We start from the raw sequence: 9,626 nt of genomic DNA, 5'->3' as shown, positions 1-9,626 counted from the left end.
ATAATTTACACGCTTCCGACCCTATTGGAACAACAAGTGGTATCAAGAGCCGAAGGTTAATCGTAGTATGCTCTGTGGTTGCAGTTTAAACTGATCTTCCACATCAGAAAAGATTTCCTTAGGTATATTGAAAGATTATGGAGAAAACGGTCGGTGTAGGAGCTTCAACATCGTCCATGTGGACAAGACCAACAATTGCAAATGCAAGATTGGCCGTGGAGATCTTTGATGGCACGGGCCATTTTGGTATGTGGCAAAGTGAGGTTCTAGATGCCCTTTTTCAGCAGGGTCTAGACATTGCCATTGATGAAGAGAAACCAGATGATGTACAGGAGAAAGATTGGAAGGCGATCAATCGGTTGGCATGTGGCACAATTCGATCATGCCTTTCTCGAGAGCAGAGGTATGCTTTTTCAAAGGAGACTTCTGCAAATAAGTTGTGGGTGGCACTTGAAGAAAAATTTTTGAAGAAAAACAGTCAAAATAAGCTCCACTTGAAGAAAAGACTGTTTCGCTTCACATACGTCCCAAGTACCACAATGAATGATCACATCACCAAATTTAATCAGTTAGTCACTGATTTGCTGAATATGGATGAGACATTCAAAGATGAAGATTTGGCTTTGATGCTGTTGGGGTCACTTCCTGAGGAGTTTGAGTTCCTAGAAACTACTCTACTTCATGGCAGGAGTGATATATCTCTGAGCGAAGTCTGTGCGGCCTTATACAGTTATGAACAGAGAAAGAAGGACAAACAGAAAAACTCAATCAGAGATACAGAAGCTTTAGTAGTCCGAGGTCGTTCATACACTCGGAAGAAAACTCAAAAGGGGAGATCAAAGTCAAAGTCCAGACTCGGGAAAGATGAATGTGCTTTTTGTCATGAGAAAGGCCACTGGAAGAAAAATTGTCCAAAGCTGAAGAATAAGGGAAAAGCTGCTGTAGATGCTTGTGTTGCTAAGCATGATACTAGTGACTCTGAACTATCACTGGTTGCATCATCATCGTCGTTCCATTCAGATGAGTGGATATTGGATTCAGGTTGTACCTATCATATGTCCCCTAACCGGGAGTGGTTCTCTGATTTAGTAGAACTAAATGGAGGAGTTGTTTATATGGGCAATGACAATGCCTGTAAAACTGTTGGGATAGGTTCAATCCAATTAAAGAATCAAGATGGATCAACCAGAGTTCTGACTGATGTTCGGTACGTGCCCAGTTTGAAGAAAAATCTCATCTCATTGGGAGCCTTGGAATCCAATGGTTCAGTTGTTACTATGAGAAATGGGATTTTGAAAGTGACATCTGGCGCACTTGTGATATTGAAGGGCATCAGGAAAAACAACTTGTATTACTACCAAGGTAGTACAGTTATTGGAGCAGTCGCTACAGCTTCCGGTAACAAAGAATTGGACTCAATGCAGTTGTGGCATATGAAGTTGGGACATGCCAGCGAAAAATCCTTGCAAATTCTGGCAAAGCAAGGATTATTGAAAGGTGCAAAGGCTTACAAATTAAAAATTTGCGAGCATTGTGTTCTGGGAAAGCAAAAGAGAGTGAAATTCGGCACTGCTATCCATAATACAAAAGGTATTTTGGAATATGTTCACTCAGATGTGTGGGGGCCTTCCAAGACACCTTCATTGGGAGGAAAACACTACTTTGTTACTTTTGTTGATGACTTTTCCAGAAGAGTTTGAGTGTATACCATGAGAACTAAGGATGAAGTGCTTAGAGTTTTTCTTAAATGGAAAACTATGATCCAAAACCAGACTGGCAAGAAAATCAAGCGGCTTAGGACGGACAATGGAGGGGAATATAAAAGTGATCCGTTCTTCGATGTGTGCCAAGAGTATGGTATTGTTCGACACTTCACAGTTAGGGATACACCACAGCAGAATGGATTGGTAGAGCGTATGAATCGAACATTGCTGGAGAAAGTTCGATGTATGTTGTCCAATGCTGGGTTGGGCAAGCAATTTTGGGCTGAGGCTGTGACATACGCTGGCCATCTTGTTAATCGTTTGCCATCATCTGCATTAGAAAGAAAAACTCCTATGGAGGTATGGTCTGGAAAACCGGCTACAGATTATGATTCCTTACATGTGTTTGGATCCACTGCATATTACCATGTGAAGGAGTCAAAGTTAGATCCGAGGGCAAAGAAAGCTCTCTTTATGGGAATCACTTCTAGAGTGAAGGGATTTCGTCTTTGGTGCTTAAGCACAAAGAAAATGATCTGTAGCAGAGATGTTACCTTTGATGAATCTGCCACATTGAAAAAGGTAGCAGATAAAGATATTCAGACGAGCAATACTCCACAGCAGGTGGAGTGTACTCCAAAACAGGTGGAGTTTGAGCAGATGGGGATTTGCCCAGTTAACAAGTCTAATTCTCCAGCCACAATGGAGGAATTAGAGGTTGAAGAGGTTCTGACCCAAGAACCACTAAGCACACCAGAACCAGTTGCAGTTGCAAGGCCACGGAGAGAAATTCGTAAACCTGCTCGATTTACTGATATGGTGGCCTACGCCCTTCCCGTTGTTGATGATATTCCTATCACTTATCAAGAAGCAATGCAAAGCTTAGAAAATGATAAATGGAAAAGCGCCATGGATGAAGAAATGCAGTCTCTCCGGAAGAACAATACTTGGGAGTTGGCGCAATTACCGAAAGGTAAAAGGGCAATCGGATGCAAGTGGGTATTCGCAAAGAAAGATGGATCTCCTAGCAAGAAGGATATTCGCTACAAGGCAAGATTGGTAGCTAAAGGCTACGCTCAGAAGGAGGGAATTGACTACAATGATGTATTTTCCCCTGTTGTGAAGCATTCCTCCATTAGAATTTTGTTGGCCTTGGTAGCACAGTTGAATTTGGAGCTAGCTCAACTTGATGTTAAGACAGTTTTCTTGCATGGTGAGTTAGAAGAGGAGATCTATATGACTCAGCCCGAAGGATACACAGATGCTGGTGGTAGAAATTGGGTTTGTAAGCTGAACAAATCGCTATATGGATTGAAGCAATCCCCGAGGCAGTGGTACAAGCGATTTGATAGCTTTATGAGAAGGCAGAAGTACACAAGAAGCAAATATGACAATTGTGTGTATTTGCAGAAGCTGCATGACGGATCTTTCATTTATCTACTCTTGTATGTTGATGATATGTTAATCGCTTCGAAGAGCCAAAAAGAGATAGATAAGCTGAAGGCTCAGTTGAATCAAGAGTTCGAGATGAAAGATCTAGGTGAGGCCAAGAAGATTCTCGGCATGGAGATAAGTAGAGATAGACAGAGAGGCAAGCTTTGTTTGAATCAGAAGCAATATTTGAAAAAGGTATTACAATGTTTTGGTGTAAATGAAAACACAAAACATGTAAGTACCCCACTTGCTTCTCATTTGAAACTTAATGCTCAATTATCTCCGAAAACTGAAGATGAAAGAGAATATATGGCGAAAGTCCCATATGCTAATGCAGTTGGGAGTTTGATGTATGCGATGGTGTGTACGAGGCCTGACATTTCACAAGCTGTTGGAGTTGTGAGCAGGTATATGCATGATCCTGGAAAAGGACATTGGCAAGCTGTGAAATGGATTCTACGGTATCTTCGAAAAACCGTAGATGTTGGTTTAATTTTTGAACAGGATGAAGCACTTGGTCAGTTTGTAGTTGGATATGTTGATTCCGACTTTGCTGGTGATTTAGATAAACGTCGTTCAACTACGGGGTATCTGTTTACTCTTGCGAAAGCCCCAGTGAGTTGGAAGTCTACCTTACAGTCTACAGTAGTTGTGTCTACTACAGAGGCAGAATATATGGCAGTTACAGAAGCTGTTAAGGAGGCTATTTGGCTTAATGGATTATTGAAAGACTTGGGAGTTGTTCAAAGTCACATTAGTCTATATTGTGACAGTCAGAGTGCTATTCATTTAGCGAAAAATCAAGTCTATCATTCAAGAACCAAGCATATCGATGTAAGATATCACTTTGTACGGGAAGTCTTTGAAAAAGGAAAAATTCTACTTCAGAAGATTCCGACAGCAGATAATCCCGCAAATATGATGACCAAGGTGGTAACAACAATCAAGTTTAATCGTTGTTTGAACTTGATTAACATCCTGAGAATTTGAGCACCTTTAGGTGTATGGCGCTCGAGAGCGCATTTGGAGGCACTACAAAAGATAGCTTTATCGAATTTGGGGAGTTGAAGGAAGTGTGTGAAGATGTGATTATCCTAATCAAATCTTCAAGGTGGAGATTTTTGAAAAGTCAAAAATGGGAGGTGCAAGTGGCACCGAAAGAAAAAAAAGTGATAGGCAAGTTGTTTAAAGTTGAATAGGATAATTGCAATTTTGGTCTCTAATTTTTTAGGCCATTTGCAAGTTAGTCCCTGAACCTCAACTATAAATAGGCCTAACCATTTCTCATTTCAACCATCCCAACCAATCTTTCTCTCTTAGTTTTCTCTCTTCTCCCATTTGAGAATTCTTAAGGAATTCTATTTGTTTGTAATACTTTGAAGATAGTAAAGTTATCATCTGGTGTTAGTGCCCGAGGACGTAGGTATAATTTACCGAACCTCGTTAAAACTCTTGTGTTCTTTCTTGTCCTATTTTTCTTTCAATATTTGAGGGTATAATAGAAGTATTTAATTGTGCTATTAAATTACTATAGAAGGGATATTCTGTCTAAGGAAAGACTTGGTATTTAAGAGATCCATGTGATCCACCTCTCTTCCCTGGGAATTGAACTTTGTGTGATTTTTTAGTACAATAATTTACACGCTTCCGACCCTATTGGAACAACACTCAATTCTTCAAGCTTTTAATAAAATTACTATCAGAAATTAATGAACCAAAATTCATACACATATTTAGGTGCTCAGTTGAACTTGATATTGAAGAAAGCATCAATTCTAGGTTTTAATATTTGTTTATAATTATTATTTAATTCTCTAAATAAATTTATTAATATTTATTTATAAATATTTTATTTTTTGTTTTATTCAATAACAATATATCACGCTAATAATTTCATACATTAAAAAAGTATCAAATATTCTCTTGAATTGAAAATAATATTAATATTGATTGTTTGTAGTATAGGTCTATAATCATTGATACCTATTGGTATAATGACAGTGGCTTGCAATTGCATGGAAATTAAGCAATCTTAATTAGTTGCATGGAAATTAAGGGTGGCGATGGAATTTGGTGAAGTGCCACCATTAGTCGGAGGGATGGATTCTAATTTGATATCCTTGTGAGAAGACAGGCTATTAACCAAAGTCGAAATTTTCTCCTTCACTTTCAGACTGATAATCATTGAAAGTTGACATTGTCGTCATCCATCATTCGATTACAAACAGTTTCATTCTGCTTATATTTCAGGAAAAAGAAAGTTTGGTCTCTGAATTATACATTCTTTTTTCATTTTACTACTTATTTTTTTTATTCTCTTTTTAATATTTAAAATATTTTTCATTTTTCATATTAGCCCACGGGTTGTTAAAAAAGGATAAAGACAGACCATGGTGCTATTACAATGTGTCACATCATTTTTATTTTATTTTTTGGTAATATATATTATATTTATTAAAAAAAAATTTAAAAAATCATATATAATATAATTAATTTAAAATTAAAATATAATTTTTAAAAAGTCATAATAATATATAAATATTGAAAATTTTATAAAATATAAAATATTTTGGTGAATTGTAACAACAGAATAAAGCTCAAACAATAAAAGTAATTAGCGTAACTCGAACCTAGGTTACAGAAAATGAAAAAAAGTATTTAAGCTTTATAAAGTTGCAAAAAAAATTTAAAATTTTTAAATATATATATTATAAAAAATTTGTAATAAATATCAATTTTTTTAAAATTAAAAAATTCAAAAAATTCAAAAAAATGAATCAAAAATTCAAAAAATAGAAAAAGTTTAACTTAAAAATATAAAGTCTAGAAATTAAAAAATTGGAAAATTTTAACTTAAGAATTGAAATTTTTAAAAAATCAAAATATATAATTTTTATAATTTTTAGAAAATTTCAAAAAAAATTATTTTTAAAATGATTATGAAAATTTGAAAATATTTAAATTTTAAATAAAACATCAATGACGACGGGTCAAAGGTATATCTATCCAGTCAACAACCCATTAAAGTCAAAGATACTTTTTAAAATATTTTTTTAATTTTTTTTTAATTTTGAATTTAAACTTAAATTCAAAATTTTATTTTAGTAAACTTAATGTCACGTACCACATTCAAATTGGTTAGATGTGTCATGTGGTATATTTTAGTTGATGCTAAATGTCAATCGAATTTTTTAACACCTTTACAAAGTTGGATTGAACTAAATAACAGAATGATGATTTTTAAATATCAAAGTGAGTTGGAAAAAATTTTAAGAACCAAAATAAAAAAAACAAGCATAATTTAGGTGCCAAAACCAGCATTAAGCTAAAAAAAGAAAATGAAAAACATTATGGTTATCATTGAGAGAATTAATGTTGACTTTGAAACTAATCCTTTGCTCCCTTTCCCAATTATGATTGGATTGAATAAAAACAAGAGAAATAAAAGGGAAGTAAGGGAAACATTATGGTTTCGCTTTTTTGGATTATTATTTATTTAAGGTAAAATAAAGGGAGTTGAATATCTTTTATTTTTCCTTGAGTTATTCAATTTTTAATTACTTCAATTTAAGTAAGGAAAAGTATGTTTTTCTAATATGCAAAATTTCATTTTTATCATATTAACCTTTAGGTAAGTTATTTTATAAGAAGGATATAATTGAAAGTTGTTTTATTATAAATATTTCACAGTTTAACCAAACAAATGTAATGAAACATTCTTCACTTTTTTTTCCTTTACAATTATTTATCCAAATATATTGTAAGAAAAATGTTATGTCGAAGAAGGAGAGTTTCTTAAGGGTGAATGAAATCATCGGCATGGAACTAAATTCGTAGATTTTGGTTGGGCTTTCATTGAATGGGATGCTAGCAGTGTCATGTTGTTATTAGCATTAGGTTGCTCGAGCCTGAATGTAACAATCTGATTTTCGTTGATGTTGAAATAGTTAATTGTGGGATCAAATTTATTAAGCTAAGTCCCCTGAAATTTTGATCGAGCAGTTACAAAATGAGTGCGGGATTAGAAAATAAAAATATTAATAATTAAATTAGAAATAAAAATATTTAGTAAGTAAATTAGATAAATTATTAAGTATAGGGACTAGATTAAAAGACTAGCAATTAGTGATCAAGGATTAATTTGTAAAGTGATTAAATTAGAGAGATTAAATTGGTGATTAAATAAGTCCTTGAGATGATATTTAGCCAAAGCCTTAATAGCAATTTAACCAATTCAAAGTTGTGTTAGTGGAGTAACATGATCCAAACCATTACATTCCACTAAGTGACTTAAAATGAAATCATGGCCATTAACACATGATAAGAACTTATATCGATATTATTAGGTGAGGGAAATTGATAAAAGTATGAAAGAATTAGTGACTCATTCATCTTCTCCCTAGACGACAAACACAAAAGAAGAACGAAAAAAATTTGCATGGTTTTCTCCTTCCATAGCCGTGGCTTCCACAAGGTAAGAATAAGCTTATTCCTTTTGATTTTTTATGAAATTTTAGTCTAACTTAGTAGGTAAATTGAACCCATCAATTGGATTTTGAAATTATTAAGTTTAATTCAAATTACCATAGTTAACCTTGGTGAGACTGAAGCTTATAAGTAATGAATAAATAAATGCTAAGCTTGAACTATGTTAAAGCCATGTTATAATATAGAGGGAAATAGAGGATTAAGCTTGAATTTAAGTTAAGATATAGTTAATTTTTATGTTATTAGGGACTAAATTAAATAGAATGAAAGTTATTGAGGAATTATGTGATAGATTAAAAGTTTGAGGTTCTTATAGAATAAATAAGAAGTAGGATTTTGATGCGATCAGGTAAACAATGAGATACGTGCATTTCGGGTATAAAGATTTAAAAAGGAACTTATTTATAAAATATGCAATTATGCTTGGTTTTGATTATGTTTTAATTGGTTGCAAAACTAATACTATTACGTAAATCAATTATCGAACGTAGCTGAAACAAGGTCAGATTGTCAAGAGGGTGAAAACGGGGAGACGAATAGCGAAATCAGTTTCTGCTAGCATAATTTGCATTCTTTGCATAAGATAGTTAAATATTTGGCTTGTCAAAACATTAATATTAATTATTGTTTTGACTATGAATTATCATTTTTGATTAAATATTTAAACGGTAATTGTTAGATCTAAAGATAAATAAATGAGCAAATTTTGTTAATATGAGAACTTAGAAAAAGTTGATAGGTAAGCATGAGGGAATTATTGTTTGACAAAATATATTAGCGAACAAAATATATAAATATAAATAAATAATTATTTATATATAAAATAGAATATAAATAGAATAATTTATATTTAAATTGTCAAATACATAAATCTAATAAAATCCGTAACAAAAAGTTGAAATCAAAAAGAAGAATAGAGATTTACTAACCGTTGATGCCTATTTAACATAGTTTCCTTAAGACAGATTCGGCCGCTCCTACAGTACTTGGAGAAACGTTGGTTGAATGTCTCCCAAGATACACCAACACAATGATCAAAGTAGTAGTACCTCTGCAACGATCAACGAACAAACATTGTTTTTTTTCTATCACTAGAACGTTGAAAAAATATGTAGAGTAAAAGAAGAATTTTGAGAGAAAGATAAATTTGGTGTGAGAGAATATGAGTGTAGAAAAAATTCTTCGGAATTCATAGCCTTTTATAGGCATTCAATATGATGGAATCTTGGAAATTTCCACAAAATCCGCCATTAAAGGAGCCAATAAATCAATTTGATTAAAATTAAATCAAATTGATTGGAATCAAATAGAACAAGATAAATGTCCTTTTGAAATAGATTTTGTATGTCTGAGGAAAAAATATTTCATGTCCCTCACGTCGACAAGTTTATACCTACAACCTCTTATGCACGAGGCAAGGTTCCAAGCATAGTCATTCAATCACCTTTTAAGAGGGTTCCCATATATATACACATCTCACACTTAGAATTTAACCAATGTGGGATCTGAACTTTTACTTTTTCTCAACAAATATTTCCAAGTTGCTTACTTTGAGCATTAGTTTCTCATTCATCACTCAACCATTTTGAGCATATGATATACCGTTGTAAAGGTCTCATGCAGTAGAATATGAAACCATGATTTTATTATTCAACTCTCCACCTTTACTATTGAGAATATGCATCAAATTTCCCATAAAATATAATTTTTCCAACAACTATATATATAGGACACTTTAAAGGAAAATATGTCGAATTAAATGAAATTAAAAAGATAACGATGACGAACATATTTGAAAGGTATGTATTATCATTGACTCCTTGATACATATGAGGTATGTTAAATAAGTATGTGCATAATAGATTACTCGATATGTTTAATGGATGTGTATATGCTTGCTATGTGATATTTGATCATTATCTTGTTGGATATAAGTTCTGCCATACAATTGAATAATATTTAAGTCTAACGTGGATTGAAGTACGTACTATTTGATCGAAT

The 9,626-nt window shown here is 33.2% G+C and overlaps 1 long non-coding RNA gene across 1 annotated transcript; it reads left to right on the top strand.

Moving 5' to 3' along the window:
• The first annotated feature begins 7,449 nt into the window (after positions 1-7,449).
• LOC121232262 (uncharacterized) lies at positions 7,450-9,173 on the top strand. Its single transcript, XR_005930611.1, has 2 exons — positions 7,450-7,611; positions 8,591-9,173. It is a non-coding gene; the product is annotated as an uncharacterized lncRNA (long non-coding RNA).
• Positions 9,174-9,626: the final 453 nt, after the last annotated feature.

The sequence above is a fragment of the Gossypium hirsutum genome, chromosome A07 (genome assembly GCF_007990345.1).
Source record: "Gossypium hirsutum isolate 1008001.06 chromosome A07, Gossypium_hirsutum_v2.1, whole genome shotgun sequence".
Lineage (NCBI taxonomy): Eukaryota > Viridiplantae > Streptophyta > Magnoliopsida > Malvales > Malvaceae > Gossypium > Gossypium hirsutum.
Note: the sequence above shows the minus strand (reverse complement) of the source record. Positions and strands in the feature narration are given on the sequence as shown.